Raw genomic sequence first — 23287 nt, forward strand, 5'->3', positions numbered from 1 at the left:
TTTTTTTTTTTTTTTTTTTTTTGTAATATAATAGACATGGCTTTGTGGCATCCATATTAAAAATGGGTAATTTCCCTTATGGTCCCTGTCTTCCTGCTGGGTTGATAATGTTTTGATGTATTTTTCTTTTGCTCTGATGAGAGGTCTGCTGCTGCTGCTCTGACATATTCATTTGGATGAATAATTATAACTTGCACAATGTCAAGCTGAAGATGGTAGGGTTTTGTGCGTCATGACAAGCCTAGTAGCCAGTGCAGGTGTCTCACAGCATGATCAGCAACAGCCAGTGTATTCTGGCTCAGAGGAGACATTTAGAGTAGTAAGAAATCAGCACCAAGGGCAAGGCTGCTGCTACTATTGCTGCCATAATATGTGCCAAAGGGACACAAAGTGCTTCTCAAAGACGAGTGTCTAAGCACCTCTTTGTAGATATTTACTTTATTTGTTTGCTCAGTTAATCTTTTATAGATTTTAGCATAGATGGTAAGAACATCTCATGATTTTATTCTACTTTCTAACATCACAAATGTTCCAAAATATATCTTTAATAATTGTTTTAGACTTTTACATACAGGTCACATGTGTAAATACTCTTAACTGAGACTATAGAATGCCCTACTGTCAGATTTTGAGTGCACTGATATTATGATTATAAAAAAATGAAATTCCTTTTGTCCAGATCACTGATCAAGCAAAATGGATGTTAAAATTGCAATTTTGCCTGAAAGTGTGCCACTAAATGCAGGCTTGATGAAGTATTCTTGCCATGGGCAGTTGGAATCCTCAGGTTCGGTGTGGTATAGTAAATAGTGGTCTTTATATTTTTTATCATGGAAATCTTATATTCTTGGAATAATGCCATGGATGCAAGAAGAGCAAAACTAATGATAAAACCTCTGGCTGATAATCTGATGGTGAATGAAGAATTTGTAATTAAAGGAAGCAGTCCTATTACATAGCAGGGAGCATGATCCATTAGTTAGAGCAGCATACTAGCAGTTGGGTATTCTAAGTTCTGTTTACAGTTCAGCCATTAATTTAATTGTATTAGTTCAGACAAGTCACGTAACTGCCCTTTGCCTCAGTTCATATGTACTGTATATGGAAATAGTGAACCTTTTTTCTTTCATGGATATGCGAAGAAAAATAATCTGGTTTAAAACAAGCACAGTGTTGGGACAAATCCCCCCAGTTTTTCACCCTAATGATCCTGTGGAAGTTCTTTTGACCAACTGGATTTTTTTTCTTTCCATTTTTTCTCTGCTGTTTTTGTTGGAGGACTTAACAATAGTAGTGGAATTTTATTCACTCTTAAATTGGTTAATTTCATATGCTTTTTCTTTCTTGGCAGTCTTACTGTTGCCACAGTGGTATGACTAAAAGGACATCAAAAGGATCAAAACAAAGAAAATTTATTATTGAGATTATGTGATATGGTAGAAAAAGTATCAGCGTAGGAGTCATTTGACCTATAGACTTAGTCAGCTATCAGCTGCCTTTCTTTTATTTTTCTTTCTTAATAGCTAATTATTTATTTAAAAAGCAGCCTGTATTGATTCTAAAAAAGAAGAGAAAGAGGGAAAATACAAGCAAGTAAAATTAAAATGTAAAGTTACCATCAATGCTTTTATTTAGGCAGTAGTATTGAGGTGTCATTGTATAATTGTTTTGAAACTATGCTTGTCACTTAACAAAGTTTCATTTAAAAATATCATTGATAATACTGTGCATTTGTTATTCCAAATAATTCTTAGAATTACTTGGGTTTTAGTTACAATTGGGTTTATGTTTATCCAGCAAATTAAGAATTAATGTGGCCAAAGTCTAGAAAAACATTATCTCTACATTTACTTAGGTCCTTCAGTAAAGTAGCAATGATTTCCTAATCTACATGTTACATATTTTGTTGAATTTTCTTAAGTTTTAAAGATTTTGTTATTTTAATGCAGTCTTTTAATTGTATTTTTTAGTTTTCAGAATGTGGGCAAACTATTAATTTTTTTAATGTTTTATTTTGATCAAATATGTGAACATAGCTTCAGGAGTTAAGTTTGCATGGTTTTTTTTTGTTGTTGCTGTTTTTGCTTTCTTTTTAGAAAAAACAGCATAGCCTCCATCTCACCTGTTTCTCCAGGGGCAAACACTTTTGGCTGTTAGCTGATTCTTTCAGTAGTTGTCATTACATGCTTTTGTATTTATACTACTTTTTGTTTTGGGCATTATCTATTAACTTCCACTGTAGATAATGAGGAGTTTGTTGTTTTCTCTCCCTACCCTCATTCCATCCTACCTTCCTGCTTTCCCCAAATAACTGTATTGTAATTTGGATAGTAATATTCAGTGTTTACATTATAATGAAGATATTTGTATCCTATGTAGATATAAGTAATGTGGTTATTTATATCTAATGTAATGTAGTTAACTATGATTAATTTTCCTTTGTCACCCTGGTTTTTATTATTCCTAGAGGTAACTTTTTTTTTTAAAACTTTTCCATTTCTTTAGTTTTCTAAGTTGTTATAACTCATTCAACCCCCATATACTAAAATACCAATGGTATTTCTAAGTAAATGTTTTTTATGGGCAGTGGGATGGATATATGACTTTGAATTTCACTTACTTGCCAGATTAAAGAAGATACTATATCGCTATAGTTTCAGTTGATTTCTAAGATTATAAAAATTGGTTTAAGCTTTGTAGAAGATTTGAGATCTGTGCATTGTGAGCACATGAGATACTTTTGGAATGGCAAAGCTCCCCCATAAATTTAAAGACCCAAAGAGACTAGTTATATGGAACAGGTTTTTTTTAATCAAATGCCTTCATTATGAGGTACATTAATTGATTTACTTGCTGATGTTAATAAATATGACTTTATTATAGACCTTCACAGTAGGCTTCATATCTGCTCAGCCACTGTAGCATAGTGTAAAGAGAATACAGAGTCTAAAAAGTCTGGGTCACATTTTGACTCTGTCTTTACCAGTGCATGACCTTGTGTAAATCACTTATTTATAAAAAGAGAGAAATAATATCTATGTCATAGATTACATATGAGAACAAATTGAGGTGTTGTATATGAAAATCCTTTCGAATTGTAAAATGCTGTACAAATGTACACAGTGATGTAGGGAGTTAATGCAGTTTGTAAATTGGTGAACTCAATATAGTGAGAGCTAATATGGGCAAAGAAGTGATCTCTCTCCATGTGTAATGATACTGTTTATTTGTGTATTTATACACACATATCTGTCCGACAACAGTTATTATCTATATATTGAATTACATATACATTAAAGACTTTAAAGACAGCATTTTATTTATATGCAATAAACAAGGAGTTTTCTGTGTTCAAAAATGAAATAGGGATGATTAGTGAAAAATCATGGTCAATCTCACCAGGCTACGTGGATGTGAAAGGTGACTGCATATACATTGTACTATAAATAACAGAGAAAAGAGACATTGAGAGAAATACTGTTTGGTTTCACAGTTTTATTGGTTAATAATATATTGTGAGTACTTCGATGAACTTAATGCTTAATGGTATGGTTTGGAGTAACTCAGTAAAATATTTTTATATAGCAGGTATCCTAAGTAAGAGAAAACATATGAGTATCAGTCTCCAAATGACTCCTTTAATGTTGTGATCTATATTTTAAAATACTTTTGGATAAAAATTATTTTAGGTAGTATCAGTGAAGCAAGTTTATTTTAATGTGAGTATAATTTATTAACATTCTTTCTCTCATATTTTGTTCCTGACAGGGACTCTGGCAAATTGATACACTATGTCTATATCTATTTGAATTTTTTTTTTAATAATCCAGGGGCTAATTTGGAATATATGGGTGTTTATATGCTTGTGGATGCATGTATGTGTGTATATGTTTTAAACCTTCATTTCTGAAAAACAGATGGCCATTGAAGAATAAAGATCCAATAGGTTGAAGACAGAAATGATAGATACTTCAGTGACAAAAAGTGTTAATTCAAATATGACCTCCTAGCATTTCTAGCTCTACGTATTAGAAATGCTAATACGTAGAGCTAGAAAATATTTCCCCCTCATCTTGTGCCAAGATAAAAGTTGAATATTAGAAACCCAACCAATTTATTAGATAGATACAGAGTTGGAAAATATTGGAGTTTGTAAATAGTAGAGAGACTGAGACAGTATTAATTAATTAATTAATTAAATGATATCACTGTTAGCAGTTAGTTCCCTGGCTCTGGCTATAAGAATAACATTGGCAGCTAGCAGCAAACTGGTATTCTTTCTGTTAGTTTTGAGCTTATCTGATGTAAAGGTTTTTATGATCTTTTTTTTTATTTCATTGATTTTACAATGATGAAAAATTAGATATAGCTAACTTTTTTCTTTAGGGATGGTAACACCCTTTTGGGTATAACCTAACTGGAACAAAAGCTAGTCTTTTTTCTTTTTTTTTTTTTTTTTTTTTGGCCCCAATTTGGTTTGCCTTTTTTTTTTTTTTTTTTTTTTTTTTTTTTTGTTTTGAATAGTTCACAATATAGGATGCTAAGGATAAGATTGAAAGTACCTACTTATTTTCAACATGTGCTTGAGGAACTTTTTTTCGCTTTTCAAAAGTGGAATTGCTACAGTTACTCTGTGATGACTACACATGAGGTGACTATGTTTTATTTGGTCCTGTGAGCAGATACCCTTTTCACATGAATGAAAAACACTTGCAAATGTTTTAAATGATCAGTGATCAGTTATAGTCAAAATAACTTAAGTATAGAAGAGGTGATATATTCTTTATGGATTGCTTGATGGGTAACAGTATTTGACCAAACAAATTCAGTTACAGATAAACCTGTAGAAAGAGTTGAAAACATCAATGAAGCATGTAAGTAACTTCAAATGAACTGAATATTTAGATTTATCACCTCTTTAAAGATACCTGATAGACATATTACAAGTAATACTAAAATTTCTTAAAAAGCTTTATTTCTTAATATTCTCTTATTCTATTTATACTTTTGGAATCGCCAAAGATAAAGAAAAAAAAGAATTATTAGAAGATTTATCTGCAAGTAATTATAAAAAAAATCAGAATTGAAAGCAACTGTTGCAAGTACCAGAAAATTATGCTATTAATTTAAGTGTCATGAGAGCACAAAAGATCACATTCTGGCACTGTGTGGAAATTATTAAAATACTGGAAATAATAGTACTTAAGATGAAGATATTATACTCTAAGATCTGGTTAAGTGACTGACATTATTACTTCACTTCAGGTATTATGAAAGTAACAAAATGCTTTTAAAGATAATAAGCATTACATTCTGAGATTGGCAGTGTTCATACTTTTCTGCTTAAGTGCTTTCCTTGCTTAACATAATTTAATAACAGTTATGGGGAAATAGCTAACATCTTAGTTCCCACATGTATCTTTCCCCCTTCTCCAATATATACACATTTATATATCTATATATACATATAGAAGTAATACAGTTTTATTCTTTAAGTGTTGGGTATATGAACTTTTCTGCATTCTTTGCCATTACTGTGAGGAGTGTTACTATTTTGTGTTTTTTAAGTTCCTAATTGTTGAGAAAACTAACGAGAAGCTGTTAGTTTCTACACATCTACTGCTGTGTAGATCCATTACTGTTCAGAAATCAGAATGACTGGTTTTTTCAATAGCTTTATTGAGATGTAATCGACATACAGTAAACTGAATGTATTTAAAGTGTATAGTTCGCTGAGTTTTGACAAATATCTACACCCATTAAATTGTCACCACAATCAAGATAATAAACATATCCATCATATCCCAGTCACCTCCTTCCCCATTGTTGTCCCTCCCTTTAGTCCTTCCCAACCTTCCCCCTGGGCCTTAGGCAAGTACTGATCTGCTTTATGCTACCATTGATTTGTTTGCAGTTTATAGAATCTTATATAATTCTGTGTGCTTTTCTATGCCAGTCTTTTTTTCCTTAGCATAATCACTTGGAGATTCAACCATGTTGTAGCATGTAATATAGTTCATTCTTTTTTTGCTGAGTATTGATGGATGTGCCACATATTGGCCATTCACCTTTTGATGGGCATATGGGTTGTTTTCAGAATTTGGCTAGTAAAATTTTCTCCAAATTGATCTAAAGAGTCAATGCAGTCACAATCAAAATCCCAACAGCTCTTTTTTCTTTTTTTTTTTCTAATTTAAGAAATTGACAAAATTATGGCTGGTTGCAATGGCTCACAGCCATAATCCCAACACTTTAGGCGGCTGAGACTAGAGGATTGATTGAGCCCGACAGTTGGAGAACATCTGGGCAACATGGTGAAACCTCGTCTCTGCAAAAAATACAAAAATCAGCTGGGTGTGGGGGCAACACATCTGTAGTCCCCCAGCTACTCAGGAGGCTGAGGTGGGAGGATCAGTTGAGCCCAGGAGCTCGAGGTTGCAGTGAGCTGTGATCATGCCACTGCACTCCAGCCTGTGTGACAGAGAGAGACCCTATCTCAAAAACTAACAAACAAAAAACCAAAAAAAAAATAAAACAAAACATCCTGAAATTAACAGAATTATTCCAAAATGTATGTGCAAAGGCTGCAAAGGTGTTATGATAGTTAAAATAACTCTGAAAAAGAACAAAATGAGAAGACTAACACAACCTGATTTAAATACTTACAAATCTACTTTTTTTCAGGATAATTTGGTATTTTCATAAAAGTAAACAAGTAGATCACTGGAACAGAGAATTCAGAAATAGACCCATACATATACAAACAGCTGTTTTCAACGATGGTACAACGATAGTTTAGTGCAGGAAGGACAGTCTTTCAACACATGGTGCTGAGACAATTGGATATCTGTAAGTGAAAATGAACTCATTGATCCATATACAGAAATTAATTTATAATGAATTATAAACTTAATATAAAAACCTAAATATAAAGCTTCTAGAAGAAACACAGGAAAAAGCATTTGTAACTCTAGGCTAGGCAGATATTTCTTAGTATAACACCAAATGCAAGGTCCAAAAAAGAACAAATTGATAAATTGTTCTTCATCAAAATTAAAAATTTCTGTTCTTGAAAGACACTCTTAAGAGAAATTAGAAGCTAGATTAGACAATGTTTGCAAATCATATATCTGATGTATTTAGAATATATAAAGAACTCTCAAAGCTCAATAATAAAACTCAAAATGGACATTGTTTATGTACACACATTCTACATTTTTCAAGGATAACACTTTCACTACCATTGAAGCTGTATATAAATTTATTTCATGTGAAAAAAGTTTTCAAAATATGTTTACTTAGCTCTTAGAGAATTGAACTTACGTCAGTTGCTTGTCTATTTTTGCCTAGGAATCAGGTAATTCTTGCTTTCATCTTCACTTTCTTTGCAACACTTTTTTTTTTTTTAATTATTATACTTTTAAGTTTTAGGGTACATGTGCACAACGTGCAGGTTTGTTACATATGTATACATGTGCCATGTTGGTTTGCTGCACCCATTAACTCGTCATTTGCATTTAGGTATTTCTCCTAATACTATCCCTCCCCCCCCAACCCCATGACAGGCCCTGGTGTGTGATGTTTCCTGCCCTCTGTCCAGGTATTCTCATTGTTCAAATTCCACCTGTGAATGAGAACATGCAGTGTTTGGTTTTCTGTTCTTGTGATAATTTGCTGAGAATGATAGTTTACAACTTCATCCATGTCCCTACAAAGGACATGAACTAATCCCTTTTTTATGGCTGCATAGTAATCCACGGTGTATATGTGCCACATTTTCTTAATCCAGTCTATCATTGATGGACATTTAGGTTGGTTGCAAGTCTTTGCTATTGTGAATAGTGCAGCAGTAAACATACATATGCATGTGTCTTTATAGTAGCATAATTTAGAATCCTTTGGGTATATACCCAGTAATGGGATGGCTGGGTCAAATGGTATTTCTAGTTCTAGATCCTTGAGGAATTGCCTTACTGTCTTCCACAATGGCTGAACTAGTTTACACTCCCACCAACAGTGTAAAAGTGTTCCTGTTTCTCTATGTCCTCTCCAGCACCTGTTGTTTCCTGACTTTTTAATGATTGCCATTCTAACTGGTGTGAGATGGTGTCTCGTTGTGGTTTTGATTTTTGCAACATTTCTTACTCAACCACATTGCTTCAGTCAGCTTCATGGTGGTGTTATGTTGATGAAAAGATGCACACAGTTCTTCCACTTCACTTCTTTTTGCCCCAGGGATTTTCTAATGCTAAGACCAAGGATGCCTGTGGGAGCCACTAGGCATACATACATATCCACACCTGTAAGTGTGAGAGACTGAATCCCCATTAGGGCAATTCAGCCAGTGGTGTGGAAGCCAGAAAAAAATGCTCTTGCATTCTGGTTCTTGGACAGGAATTCTGAGGAACTTTCTCTACAGCTTCTTACAGAGCTACCATCGACTACAATAACCAGCTTGAAAGCGCATCCTTATTTTGCGTTCCCTCCTGTGTTTCACTCCAGTTCCCACTCTTCATTCCCTGAGTTCACTTCCAATAAATTTTCCCGATACATGTCCTTGTCTCTGGCTTTGCTTTCTGGGGAAATTTCAAGCTTCGGCCAGTTGTCATTGTTATATGCTACAGATGAAGATATGTAGGACAAGGGTCCAAATATACCAGGCATACTTATGGCCCAGAAATTTACCTTCTTAAGGAAAATTCTGATGTTTGCTTTTTGATTATTTGATGTATTTTTCAAGATTGAACAAAACCTCTGCAATTATATATGACCTCCTAAGCAGTATAACTTGGCAGGCCTTCTTTAAAATCAATTTATAAATCAAAGGCTGCACTAGGCTTCTCTCAAATTATTTCCTTGCCTCTAGAAAATTGTAATCTTCTTCACAGTTGCTGTCGGCTTCCTTTGACTTGTCACTATTTGAAAATTTTTCTGTGACTTCTATGTAACTAACAGTGGGTAATAGGCACTGACTTCTTAGCTGCACTTGTACCTAGTTTGTAGAATGTAAGAAAAGTGTTTCTCAATATTTCAGTGATAGGTACTAATACGTTTTTTTAAAGTGTTTAGACCTAAGCGTACAAGTAATTCGGCAGTAGAAAATAACACTGTACAAGCCAAACTACTGATTCCTTCACTAAAATTACATTCCCTAGTCATGGAACTAATAAAATTTTTGTTTATCTCCTTATTCATTGACTTGTGCTTCTTAAGCAATAGTTTTAAAATGAGATACATTTTAAGACTTTAGAATAATGATACCCACTTTTTGCGTGGTTTATTTCATTTATTAAACATGAGCAAGAATAACCAACCCTGTCCTTACCCTGCTTAATTATCGGGGTCTTTGACTCATTTATAACTTCCAGTATAAAAATTGGCAAGAATTGCCAAAAGCAAGTGATGGTGCTTCAGTGTTATAAGACTATTCAGGAAGTAGAATAAGCCATTTAGTTTTTTTGTAAGGTCATGATTTGGTGACCTTTGAATGGAGTAACTTTCTCATGGTTCATGATCTCAAGGTTTAAATGTCAGATATGCTGGTTGGGTGGTTTGTTCAGAAATCTTTTCAGTATGTGTGTTCGGAAACTTTCAGGTGCATTAACACAGAGATCCCAAACACAGATCTTTTCACGGATGAGCCCTTATACAGAACAGTTCAGGTAATTCTGATTTAGGTGCAGAGAATTTCATTAAGTGCCTTAGGAGAACTTATATTGGATTGATCTCTTAATATCTTTATGCCTGCTCTTTTCAAATCGTGGAGATGTCTATTTTTTCCTTAAGATTCTTTTTTTTATTCTTTTGACCTTTGGTTTTTCACCATAGGAAGATTAGACTCCATATCAGGGAATATTTCACCATTAAACTTAGCTTCTGTGCTCCTTCTGCATATAGTATTATAGAGGTAGTTTTCTAGTTTCTCTTTTGGCCTGTGCCTCTTTTTTCTCCTACAGTCCTACCCCACGTTAAGGTAGACCAACAAATAGATTTTTTAAAAGTCTGTGGTGGGTTGGTGTGCCGTCAGCATGGACCTTTGCTGCAGACCTTTTGTGGAAGGTGAAGTAGAATGTACTTGGCTGTTATTTATTCTCACCTTGTTTTATGTTTCCTAACTTTCTCACGGTGTTTCCTTCCCTTTTGGGGGACTTTTTAAGGACAAGATGGTGCTGAGAATCATGTTCTTTTCCTTCTCATACCATGATAAGTCTTAGCTGAGAGGCTTCTGCATTATCTTGATTTCTAGGATACTTTTCTTCTCTGTAAGACAGTTACTGCTTTTGGGGCATGCAGCGTATGTATGTATGTTTAACGATTGTTTTCTGTTGCTAATTTCTGTTGTCTTTAATTTTTTCTCTTATATTTTTATTCTTCATTTCCTTATTCTTATTATTGTATGCATGCACAAAACAGATGGCATTTTCCTTTGATTAGCAGATCTGAAGTTCTGGGTGTAATTTTTGGATCTTCAACTGTGTTTAAGCTATACAGTTGTTTTGCTATTCCTGTTAAGAATTTATGGTTCAAAACCTATTCCAAAACTCAAGAGTTTTTTGACTGTTGCAATTTTTCTCCTATATTTTAGGCATTAATGGTAGATTTATAATGCATTTTTTATTTCTCCTTTAAATACATAGTGATATAAAGTATAATGTAATCTAAATATTTTGATTCTCATATAAAAGATTTTTGATTCTGATGTGAAAATTATTTTGATCAAAGTAAATTGTTATTGTATATTAAATCATATAGACATTTATATTTAATGGATATATTCATATTTATTAAAATCCCTTTATAAACAATAATTGGTAATAAATGAGATTGCATTGTAATAATTGGCATCTTGAAAGGGAATCTCGGTACTTTTAAGGGGAAAGCAATACCTACTTCATGGATTTTCAAACAGGTATATTTAGAATTCTTGACTTTTATGCCTGGAAGTCACCTTAGAAGTTACCTTAGAAGTTGTCTACTGTACCATCCACAATTATAGGTGCAATGTTAAAGCTTAGAGAGGCTGAGTATGTCTTGCTTAAGATCAAATACCTTGTTACCATCAATATGAGAGCTGTGATTTCCTTGCAAACTGGGTACTTTTAACTTTATATCGGAGAAGCCAACATAGTCCCGTACATGGCTAAAACGTTAATTTCACTGAATCAACTTTAATGTACTTTCTGCTATACTGTGAGCATGAGGAAATGAAAGGATGGATAACAGATCACTTATTTTTATTTCTATGTGTGCTTTTCTAGGATTATAAAAATGTTATAGGAAATATGGAAAAGTACAAAGAAGAGAATAAAAAATTGTCATTGTCATAAAAGAGGATTTTTAAAATGTAACCACACTAACTGGGGACCAGTAAAAGATTAGATTAAAATCACTGAAGCAGAGTGAGAACAAAACCACTCTTGATTATTCTGGAATGGATTAAGAGCATGGATAAAGATTCCATAGGACCTACAAAATGCTGACCTCTTCACTGAGGTTTGGTAATAAAAGCAGTAACTAATAAAGGGAGTGCTGTAAGAGAGAAGCCAAACCATGGGATTAAGCTATCTTGGTTAATGAAGGAAAAGCTACTTTGGAGAATTCAGACCTATACCCATATACTTAATTTTTTTTCACCATCCTCTAACTCTGAAGCTCTGCAATTTGTGAAATAATATCTAAACTTAAGAGTTTGGATATTTTTATTTGATCATGTATATACTTTTTAGGGAATTACGTCTTCATTCATTTTTTCTATTATTTATTTTTAAAATATTTTTTAGTAACCTTATATAAAGGGTATCAATCCTTTGTCTGATATGGTACAGATATTTTGCTATTATTTCATTAGGCTGTGAACTTCTCTAGGACGAGTACTATATGTCTTATAATAATAGCTCCCAATTTTTAAACATTTACTCTAAGAAGTTAGCATTTTATCTACATTATCTCACTCAGATCTTGTGAGGATTAACACTATTTCCATATTACAAATGCTAAGGGTGGTAAGTAACTTGCTGAAAAGATGCAACTAATGTTAAGTGGTAGAGCTAGGAATGAGACTAACTTGGCTGTAGTTTGTGATCTTAATCAGCATACTCTATTGCATTTTCTATTTTCTTAGTATCACCAGTATCTAGTGTTGATTGTAACACTCAGTAGACACATTATTCAGATTTGCTGGATTGAGTTGTAGTAGGATATCATTCATTTATGTAGTGTTTGTTTACTTAATTTTGTATAACCTGATGTGATGTAAGTGAGGACTTGCATTATTCAATGCTTGACCCATATAGTTTGTTAAATATGGTTACAAATTGACTATTTTAAGTTGAAGATAAAACTGTTTCTTCCATAGGTTAGTTGTATAAAATGGGTTTTATTTCTTACAAATTTATTGTATACCCCTCAAAAATTCCAGAATTTATCACAGGAATAAAATAGAATGTTATTTTAAACATTAACAACAAAAGTCAAAGTTATGATGAAAATGTTCTTAAGGATGCCTTTCTTTTGGGAATTGTATGGAAGTATGACTCTGGTAATAGTTGGACTGAAACAAGCATGGCTATTCTTCATTCTTTCACTAGTGGTTTTTAACCTTATCTGCACATTAGAATCACTTGAGAAACTTTTTGAAGTCCCCATATAAAGGCTGTATTGAGCTAACATCAATTAAAAAGGAATGGGTAGAATAGAATTTGTATATTAATATTTAAGTTCCTTAGGTGATTCCAGTATGATTTTTATTGTGGAGAAAGTTACAGTTACTGATAATATTTCTGTGGTTTCTTATCTACATCCATAGTTGAAGGAAATGCTAAATTTTACTTAGAAGGTAAGATGTATTTTTTTTAACCTGTTTAAGATTCCTGTGGTTCAGAATGCTTATCATAGACATTTCAAAGATTATAATCTGTCTTATATAGTGAGCTTTTTTTCTGAGAAGACATATTTGTGTGTTTTAGAGAGGGTTTTAAATATATTATTTAAATGTATAGATTTGCAGATTAATTTTAAAAGGCCAGTTATTAAATATTTTTTAAAATGAAGCAAATTAGTCTATATCCTAATCCAGAAATAATAATTTGGGTCAACTTTCTCAGTTATAACAAGTAACTCACACATAATTTATATCATTTATTTAATATTTTTGAGATTCATTCCCCCCTCCAATGTTTTATTACAAATTTTCTGACGTACAAGAAACATTGGAAAAGTTTATGGTGAATACCCATATATCCACCATCTAAATTTTATAGTTAATTGTTGCTATATTTCGTTTATCATATGTTTTTCCATTTTTTCATCCTTTCTTCCACCCATAAATCCAGCCATTTTTAGTTCTATCCAAAGTAACTTGCAGGTATCTGAATACTTTCTTTAAAATATGTCATCAGCATGCATACATNTTATTTAAATGTATAGATTTGAAGATTAATTTTAAAAGGCCAGTTATTAAATATTTTTTAAAATGAAGCAAATTAGTCTATATCCTAATCCAGAAATAATAATTTGGGTCAACTTTCTCAGTTATAACAAGTAACTCACACATAATTTATATCATTTATTTAATATTTTGAGATTCATTCCCCCCTCCAATGTTTTATTACAAATTTTCTGACGTACAAGAAACATTGGAAAAGTTTATGGTGAATACCCATATATCCACCATCTAAATTTTATAGTTAATTGTTGCTATATTTCGTTTATCATATGTTTTCCATTTTTTCATCCTTTCTTCCACCCATAAATCCAGCCATTTTTAGTTCTATCCAAAGTAACTTGCAGGTATCTGAATACTTTCTTTAAAATATGTCATCAGCATGCATACATTTAACTAGAGTTCAGTTCTTTGTAAAATTTGGAAAGTGCATAAAAAACAGTAAAGTGCATAAATGTTAAGTGTTCTGTAAGTTCCAGTAAATGGATACACCAGTGCAATCCACAGTCAAGATGCAAAACATTATCATCACAGGGTTTTGTCCCGTCCTAGTAAATCCCCATTATGTTGATTGATTTCCGTCTAAGTTTAGTTATGCCTATTCCAGATATTATAAACAGAGGCATTCAGTATGTACTCTTTCCTACATAGGCTTATTTTACCCATCAATTTCTGAAATTTATCCATGTTGTGACATGGATCAATAGTTCATTCCTTTTTATTCCTGAGTAGTAGTCCATTGCATGAATATATTGAGGTTTGTTTATCCTTTCGCCTGTTGACAGACATCTGGACTGTTACCAGTTTTTGGTGCTTATGAATGTAGCTGCTATGAGCATTCTGGTAACGGTATTTTTATGGATATATCTTTTCACTTTTTTTGGAGTGGAATTGCCAGGTTATAAGGTAGGAATATATTTAATTCTTAAAGAAATTGCCAAATCTTTTCAAAACAGTTGTGCCATTTACATGCCCACTGACAGTATATGAGAGTTCAGTTGCTTTGCATCCTTATTAACATTTACTATTTTAATGTTATCTCATTAATACTAGTACTCTCACTTTTTTTTTCTGAAAAGTTTCGATATCTTTTTTGATTACTTTGCACTTTACAAATGGGCAAAAAAAAAAAAACCCTTTAAACAATGGCACAGTAGCTCTGGTGAGATGTGAGACTGCTTATGTTAAAAAATGAGAAGATGGCTATTTGTATTGTATTTTTTTTTTTAATTATACTTTAAGTTCTGGGATACATGTGGGGAATGTGCAGGTTTGTTACATAGGTATACACATGCCATGGTGGTTTGCTGCATCTATCAACCCGTCATCTACATTAGGTATTTCTCCTAATACTATCCCTCCCCTAGTCCCCCACCCCCCGACAGGCCCCGGTGTGTGATGTTTCCCTCCCTGTGTCCATGTGTTCTCATTGTTCAACTCCAACTTATGAGTAAGAACATGCGGTGTTTGGTTTTCTGTTCCTGTGTTAGTTGGCTGAGAATGATGGTTTCTAGCTTCATCCGTGTCCCTGCAAAGGACATGAACTCACCCTTTTTTATGGCTGCATAGTATTCCGTGGGGTATATGTGCCACATTTTCTTTTCCAGTCTATCACTGATGGGCATTTGGGTGGGTTTCAAGTCTTTGCTATTGTGAATAGTGCTGGAATGAACATGTGTGTGCATGTCTTTATAGTAACATCATTTATAATCCTTTGGGTACATACCCCATGATGAGATTGCTGGATCAAACGGTATTTCTGGTTGTAGATCCTTGAGGAATAGCCACACTGTCTTCCACAATGGTTGAACTAATTTACCCTTCCACCAACAGTGTAAAAGCGTTCCTGTTTCTCCACATCCTCTTCAGCATCTGTTGTTTCCTGACTTTTTAATAATCACCATTCTAACTGGCATGTGATGGTATCTCATTGTGGTTTTGATTTGCATTTTTCCAATGACCAGTGATGGTGAGCTTTTTTTCATATGTTTGTTGGACACTTTTGAGAAGTGTCTGTTCATATCCTTTACCCACTTTTAGATGGAGTTGTTTTTTTCTTGTAAATTTGTTTAAGTTGCTTATAGATTCTGGATATTAGCCCTTTGTCAGATGGATAGATTGCAGAAATATTCTCCCATTATGTAGATTACCTGTTCACTCTAATGATAGTTTTTTTTGCTGTGCAGAAGCTGTTTAGTTTAATTAGATCCCATTTGTCAATTTTTGTTGCCATTGCTTTTGGTGTTTTAGTCATAAAGTCTTTGCCCATGCCAATGTATTGCCTAGGTTTTCTTCTAGGATTTTTATGATTTTAGGTCTTACGTTTAAGTCTTCAATCCAGCTTGAGTTAATTTTTGCATAAGGTGTAAGGAAGGGGTCCAGTTTCAGTTTTCTGCATATGGCTAGCCAGTTTTGCCAACACCATTTAATAAATAGGAATCCTTTCTCCATTGCTTGGTTTTGTCAGATTTGTCAAAGATCAGATGGTTGTAGATGTGTGGCATTACTTCTGAGGCCTCTGTTCTGTTCCATTGGTCTATATATCTGTTTTGGTACCAGTACCATGCTGTTTTGGTTACTGTAGCCTTGTAGTATAGTTTGAAGTCAGGTAGCATGATACCTCCAGCTTTGTTCTTTTTGCTTAGGATTGTCTTGGCTATATGGGCTCTTTACTGGTTCCATATGAAATGTAAAGTAGTTTTTTTCTAATTCTGTGAAGAAAGCCAGTGGTAGATTGATAGGGATAGCATTGAATCTATAAATTACTTTGGGCAGTGTGGCCATTTTCACGATATTGATTCTTCCTATCCATGAGTATGGGATGTTTTTCCATTTGTTTGTGTCTTCTTATTTCCTTGAGCAGTGGTTTGTAGTTCTCTTTGAAGAGGCCCTTCACATCCCTTGTAAGTTGTATTCCTAGGTATTTTATTCTCTATGTAGAAATTGTGAATGGGAGTTCACTCATGATTTGGCTCTCTGTTAATGTGTATGGGAATGCTTGTGATTTTTGCACATTGATTTTGTATCCTGAGACCTTGCTGAAGTTGCTTATCAGCTTAAGGAGATTTTGGGCTGAGACGATGGGGTTTTCTAAATATACAATCATGTCATCTGCAAACAGAGACAATTTGACTTCCTCTCTTCTTACTTGAATACCTTTTATTTCTTTCTCTTGCCTGATTGCCTTGGCTAGAACTTCCAATACTGTGTTGAATAGGAGTGGTAAGAGAGAGCATCCTTGTCTTGTGCTGGTTTTCAAAGGGAATGCTTCCAGCTTTTGCCCATTCAGTATGATATTGGCTGTGGGTTTGTCATAAATAGCTGTTACTATTTTGAGATACGTTCCATTAATACCTAATTTATTGAGAGTTTTTAGCATGAAGTGTTGTTGAATTTTATCGAAGGCCTTTTCTGCATCTATTGAGATAATCCTGTGGTTTTTGTCTTTGGTTCTGTTTATGTGATGGGTTACATTTATTGATGTGCTTATGTTGAACCAGCCTTGAATTCCAGGGATGAAGCCAGCTTGATCGTGGTAGATAAGCTTTTTGATGTGCTGCTAGATTAGGTTTGCCAGTATTTTATTGAGGTCTTTCGCATTGTTGATGTTCAGGGATATTGGCTTGAAATTTTCTTTTTTTGTTGTTCCTGTGCCAGGTTTTGGTGTCAGGGTGACGCAGTCCTCATAAAATGAGTTAGGGAGGAGTCCTTTTTCTGTTTGAAATAGTTTCAGAAGGAAAGGTACCAGCTCCTCTTTGTACCTCTGGTAGAATTTGACTGTGAATCTGTCTGATCCTGGGCTTTTTTTGGTTGGTTGGCTATTAAATACTGCTTCAATTTCAGAACCTGTTATCGATCAATTCAGGGATTTGACTTCTTCCTGATTTAGTCTTGGGAGGGTGTACGTGTCCAGGAATTTTTCCATTTCTTCTAGATTTTCTAGTTTATTTGTGTAGAGGTGTTTATAGTATTCTATAGGAGGTTTGTATTTCTCTGGGATCAGTGGTGATATCCCCCTTTATCATTTTTTTTAATTGTATCTGTTTGATTCTTCTCTCTTCTTTATTAGTCTGGCTAGTGGTCTATTTTGTTAATCTTTTCAAAAAACCAGCTCCTGGTTTCATTAATTTTTTTGAAGGGTTTTTCGTGTCTCTATCTCCTTTTGGTTCTGCTCTGATCTTAGTTATTTCTTGTCTTCTGCTAGCTTTTGAATTTGTTTGCTCTTGCTTCTCTAGTTCTTTTAATTGTGATGTTAGGGTGTCAATTTTAGATCTTTTCTGCTTTCCCCTGTGGGCATTTTGTTATAAATTTCTCTCTAAACACTGCTTTGGCTGTGTCCCAGAGATTCTGGTACGTTGTGTCTTTGTTCTCATTGGTTTCGAAGAACTTACTTATTTCTGCCTTAATTTTGTTATTTACCCAGTAGTCATTCAGGAGCAGGTTGTTCAGTTTCTATGTAGTTGTGCGGTTTTGAGTGAGTTTCTTAATCCTGAGTTCTAATTTGATTACACTGTGGTCTGAGAGACTGTTATGATTTCCATTCTTTTGCATTTGCTGAAGAGTGTTTTACTTCCAATTTTGTGGTCAGTTTTAAAATAAGTGCGATTTGGTGCTGAGAAGAATGTATATTTTGTTGATTTGGGTGGAGAGTTGTGTAGATGTCTATTAGATCTGCTTGGTCCAGAGTTGAGTTCAAGTCCTGAATATCCTTTTTAATTTTCTGTCTCGTTCATCTGTCTAATATTGACAGTGGGGGTGTTAAAGTCTCCCACTATTATTGTGTGTGAGTCTAAGTCTCTTTGTAGGTCTCTAAGAACTTTATGAATCTGGGTGCTCCTGTATTGGGTGCATATACATTCAGGATAGTTAGCTCTTCTTGTTGCGTTGATTGCTTTACCATTATGTAATGCCCTTCTTAGTCTCTTTTGATCTTTGCTGGTTTAAAGTGTGTTTTATCAGATACTAGTATTGCAAACCCTGCTTTTTTTTTTTTTTTTTTTTTTTTTTTTGCTTGGTAAATATTCCTCCATCCCTTTATTTTGAGTCTGTTGTGTCTTTGCACGTGACATGGATCTCCTGAATACAGCACAGCAGTGGGTCTTCACTGTTTATCCATTTTGCCAGTCTGTGTCTTTTAATTGGGGTATTTAGCCGGTTTACATTTCAGGTTAATATTGTTATGTGTGAATTTGATCCTGTCATTATAATGCTAGCTCATTATTTTGTCCGTTAATTGATGCAGTATCTTCATAGTATCGATGATCTTTTCATTTTTGTATGTTTTTGCAGTGGCTGGTACTGGTTTTTCCTTTCCATATTTAGCACATCCTTCAGGAGCTCTTGTAAGGCAGGCCTGGTGGTGACAAAATCTCTCAGGATTTGCTTGTTTGTAAAGGATTTTATTTCTCCTTCGCTCATGAAGCTTAGTTTGGCTGGATATGAAATTCTGGGTTGAAAATTCTCTTCTTTCAGAATGTTGAATATTGGCCCCCACTCTCTTCTGACTTGTAGGGTTTTTGCAGAGAGATCAGCTGTTAGTCTGATGGGCTTCCCTTTGTGGGTAACCCAACCTTTCTCTCTGGCTGCCCTTAACATTTTTTCCTTCATTTCAACCTTGATGAATCTGACCATTATGTGTCTTGTGGTTGCTCTTCTCAAGGAGTATCTTTGTGGTGGTCTCTGTATTTCCTGAATTGGAATGTTGGCCTGCCTTGCTAGGTTGGGGAAGCTCTCCTGGATAACATCCTGAAGAGTGTTTTCCAACTTGGTTCCACTCTCCCCATCACTTTCAGGCACACCAATCAAATATAGGTTTGGTCTTTTCATATAGTCCCATATTTCTTGGAGGGTTTGTTCATTTCCTTTTATTCTTTTTTCTCTAATCTTGTCTTCACATTTTATTTTATTAAGTTGATCTTCAGTCTCTGATATCCTTTCTTCTGCTTGATTGATTTGGCAGTTGATACTTGTGTATGCTTCACGAAGTTCTCGTGCTGTGTTTTTCAGCTCCATCAGGTCATTTATGTTCTTCTCTAACCTGGTTATTTTAGTTAGCAATTCCACTAACCTTTTTTCGAGGCTATTTGAGGCTATTAAATACTGCCTCAATTTCAGAACTTGTTATCAGTCTATTTGTTCAAGGTTCTTGCATTGGGTTAGAACATGCTCCTTTAGCTCAGAGGATTTTGTCATTACCCACCTTCCGAAGCCTACTTCTGTCAATTCGTCAAATTCATTCTCTGTTCAGTTTTGTTCCCTTGCTGGCAAGGAGTTGTGATCCGTTGGAGGAGAAGAGGTGTTCTGGTTTTTGGAATTTTGAGCCTTTTTGTGCGGTTTTTCCTCATCTTCGTGGATTTATCTACCTTTGGTCTTTCATGTTGGTTACCTTCATATGGGGTTTTGGTGTGGATGTTCTTTTTGTTGTTGTTGATGCTGTTGCTTTCTGTTTGTTAGTTTTCCTTCTAATGGACCCCTCTGCTACAGGTCTGCTGGAGTTTGCTGGAGGTTCACTCCAGACCCCGTTTGCCTCGGTATCACCAGCGGAGAATGCAGGACAGCAAAGATTGTTGCTTGTTCCTTCCTCTGGAAGCTTCGTCCCAGAGGGGCACCCTCCAGATGCCAGCTGGAGCTCTCCTGTATGAGGTGTCTTTTGACCCCTGCTTGAGGAGGCAGTCTGTCCCTTAGCAGAGCTTGAATGCTGTGCTGGGAGATCCGCTGTTCTCTTCAGAGCCAGCAGGCAGAAACATTTAAGTCTGCTGAAGCTGTGCCCACAGCCACCCCTTTCCTCAGGTGCTCTGTCCCAGGGAGATGGAAGTTTTATGTATAAGCCCCTGACTTGGCTGCTGCCGTTCTTGCAGAGGTGCCCTGCCCAAAGAGGAGGAATCTGGTGAGGCAGTCTGGCTACAGAGGCTTTGCTGAGCTGCAGTGAGCTCTGCCCAGCTCGAACTTCCTGGTGGTATTGTTTACACTGTGAGGGGTCGACCATGTACTCAAGCCTCAATAATGGTGGATGCCCCTTTCCCCACCAAGCTTGAGTGTCCCAGGTCTACTTCAGACTGCTGTGCTGGCAGCAAGAATTTCAAGCCAGTGGAATTTACCTTGCTGGGCTTCGTGGGATGGGATCCACTGAGATAGACCACTTGGCACCCTGGCATCAGCCCCCTTTCTAGGGGAGTGAACGGTTTTGTCTTGGTGGTGTTCTGGGCGCCACTGGGGTATAAAAAAACTCCTGTAGCTAGCTCAATGTCTGCCCAAACAACCACCCAGTTTTGTGCTTGAAACCCAGGGCCCCGCTAGCGTTGGCACTGGAGGGAATGTCCTTGTCTGTGGGTTGTGAAGACCGTGGGAAAAGCATATCTGGGCCAGAGTGCACCATTCCTCATGGCACAGTCCCTCATGGCTTCTCTTGGCTAGGGGAGGGAGCTCCCCAACCCCTTGCGCTTCCCAGGTGAGGCGACGCCCCACCCTGCTTCAGCTTGCCCTCTGTGGGCTGCACCCACTGTCTAACCAGTCCCAGTGAGATGAGCTGGGTACCTTGGTTGGAAATGCAGAAATCACCTGCCTTCTGCCTTGATCTCGCTGGGAGCTGCAGGTCGGAGCTGCTCCTATTTGGCCATCTTGCCAGCCACTGAGAATGTTGGCTATTTTTATTTTTAAAAATATTTTTTAGAGAACTCATCTCCCTGCAAGATACTTACTGAATTTTGATTTTAATTTTGGCCATATTATTCCTTGGTATTTGTGGTGCTGTATATAAAGTATTTAATTCCATTGGTAATATTTAGAAATAATGTATTTTTTTTCAACTTGGGGAAAAAATTCAAAATAAGGGTTTTTAGTGATTTAATGGACAAAATAAGCAGTTTGAGAAAAAACTATTAGTTAATCGCATAGCTTACTGATATAATAGTTTTGATGTCTATCCCTTAAGTTCATTGAAATCACTAAGAGAAGTGTTTCTGTGTCGAACTTGTTAAATTTTTGGTCTTTCTTTTCCCCATCTGGAATGTAAAAATACTGTTTAGTGTATCTACCTCAGATGGCTAGCTAGTAAAATCATATAATGACTTTTAGGGTTTAAAATTCACTTTTTCTGTAATTACCAAGTAACTTCTAGTTCCAGGGATGTTTTGTTTTGGCTGTTTTCTTAATTAAAATGTATTTTTTCTGTTCAAAATGCAATTAGGATTTTATTTGCAGTTGTGCATAAGAGAAATGGATAATGCCATTGGAAATAAATAAAAGATGTCACTGTGAAAATATTTTGTAACCTTTTTTTGGCGGGGGAGTTAACCTTTTCTTGGGTGTACAAAGGAATAGGTAGTTACGGATTTTAAATACATATGTAGAAACGGAGAGAGAGAGAAAGGAGAGACAGAGATGCACTATTGTACTGATTTTAAAACTAGCTTCTTGGGAGTTTAATTTTCTGATTTCTGGATTCTGTCATCTAAACTTTTAGATAAATAAAGCATAACAGAAGAGAGTAGACATTATACCGTCAATATCCTCAAAGGTTATTTTTCAGGTATTAGGCTCTAATTCCTACTTCACACCAATTTTTTTTTTTTTTTTGAGACGGGGTCTAGCTCTCTCACCAGGCTGGAGTGCAGTGGCGCGATCTTGGCTCACTGCAACCTCTGCCTCCCAGGTTCAGGTGATTCTCCTGCCTCATTCTCCCAAGTAGCTGGGACTGTAGGCGTGCACCACCACGCCCAGCTAATTTTTGTATTTTTAGTAGAGGCAAGGTTTCACCTTATTGGCAAGGATGGTCTAAGACTATCTCTTGACCTTGTGATCTGCCCACCTCAGCCTCCCAGAGTGCTGGGATTACAGGCGTGAGCCACTGCACCTGGCCCACTTTTTTTTAATATGTGTAGAAGGTTAGGACAGTTGAATCCAGCTCAGTGGAACTGAGCCATGAATTCATCCAAGAGTAAACCTTGACTGAAATGACAAAATGGGATGGGTTTTCCTTAAGTATTAGGTATAAAATACATGTTTAAGGAAGTGGCTAGTTTCTTTTCATCTTAGGGTGTATCATATTCTTAAATTATTGGTATGGCCTGTTATTTCAGATTGAAAACATTTGTAGTATGTGACTTTACATTTTGCTTACTTGAAACAATAACTAAACCCTGAATTCTTATTAAACTATTTTGATTGATTTTATATCAAAAGTATTTAGTAAGCAGTTGTATCTTTTAAACATATCACATTGTTTTATGAGAAACTCTTTTGTTTAAAATTGTTTTAAAGTCAGTGATGACATTATTTAAAATTTAGTGAAACTATATTTAAGCTAATTCCTATAGAGAGGATTCAAATATGAAATGCTGAATTTAGAGATTGGCTAAAATTAGTTAAATGTGTAAAAACATCGTTTGTACCTTCTAATTCTTTAAAATTGTGTAACACCTTTTCATACTCTTTGCCTGATTAGGTCTCCAACGTTTTTAATAATATTTAAAGATAATCTCACTAAATTACAAATAGCACTGCATTTAACTTGATTTGCTGCAGCAAACATGAAATTAAGATTTTCATACTAAAATTGTATAGACACTTTGTACAGGTCCAATGTTAGCTATATCGTGTACATTAATATTTATTAAAGTTGTGTGTACATACATCTTGTAGTACTCATTACTATTCCATACATGTAGTATATCAAGCTTTATAATAAAAATAATTGATTTTTTAAAAAACTATTCTTTCTCAGGTGTATAGTATACTGTCAATAAAAAATAATCATGTTAACACTATAGAAAGAGATGTGAAGCAGGGAGAGTTGACTCCTGTTTACTGGAGTCTACTTTGTAGCTAAAATGAAGCAAAGCTTAAAAT

At 35.1% G+C, this 23287-nt stretch overlaps 1 protein-coding gene across 6 annotated transcripts in view; it reads left to right on the top strand.

Annotated features, from left to right (window-relative positions):
- Window positions 1-23287, top strand: part of FANCL (FA complementation group L) — an 80461-nt gene that overhangs the window by 50455 nt on the left and 6719 nt on the right. The gene's annotated exons all lie outside the window — the stretch shown is intronic.

The sequence above is a fragment of the Rhinopithecus bieti genome, unplaced genomic scaffold (genome assembly GCF_001698545.2).
Source record: "Rhinopithecus bieti isolate Rb0 unplaced genomic scaffold, ASM169854v2 scaffold_30775, whole genome shotgun sequence".
Classification (NCBI taxonomy): Eukaryota; Metazoa; Chordata; class Mammalia; order Primates; family Cercopithecidae; genus Rhinopithecus; species Rhinopithecus bieti.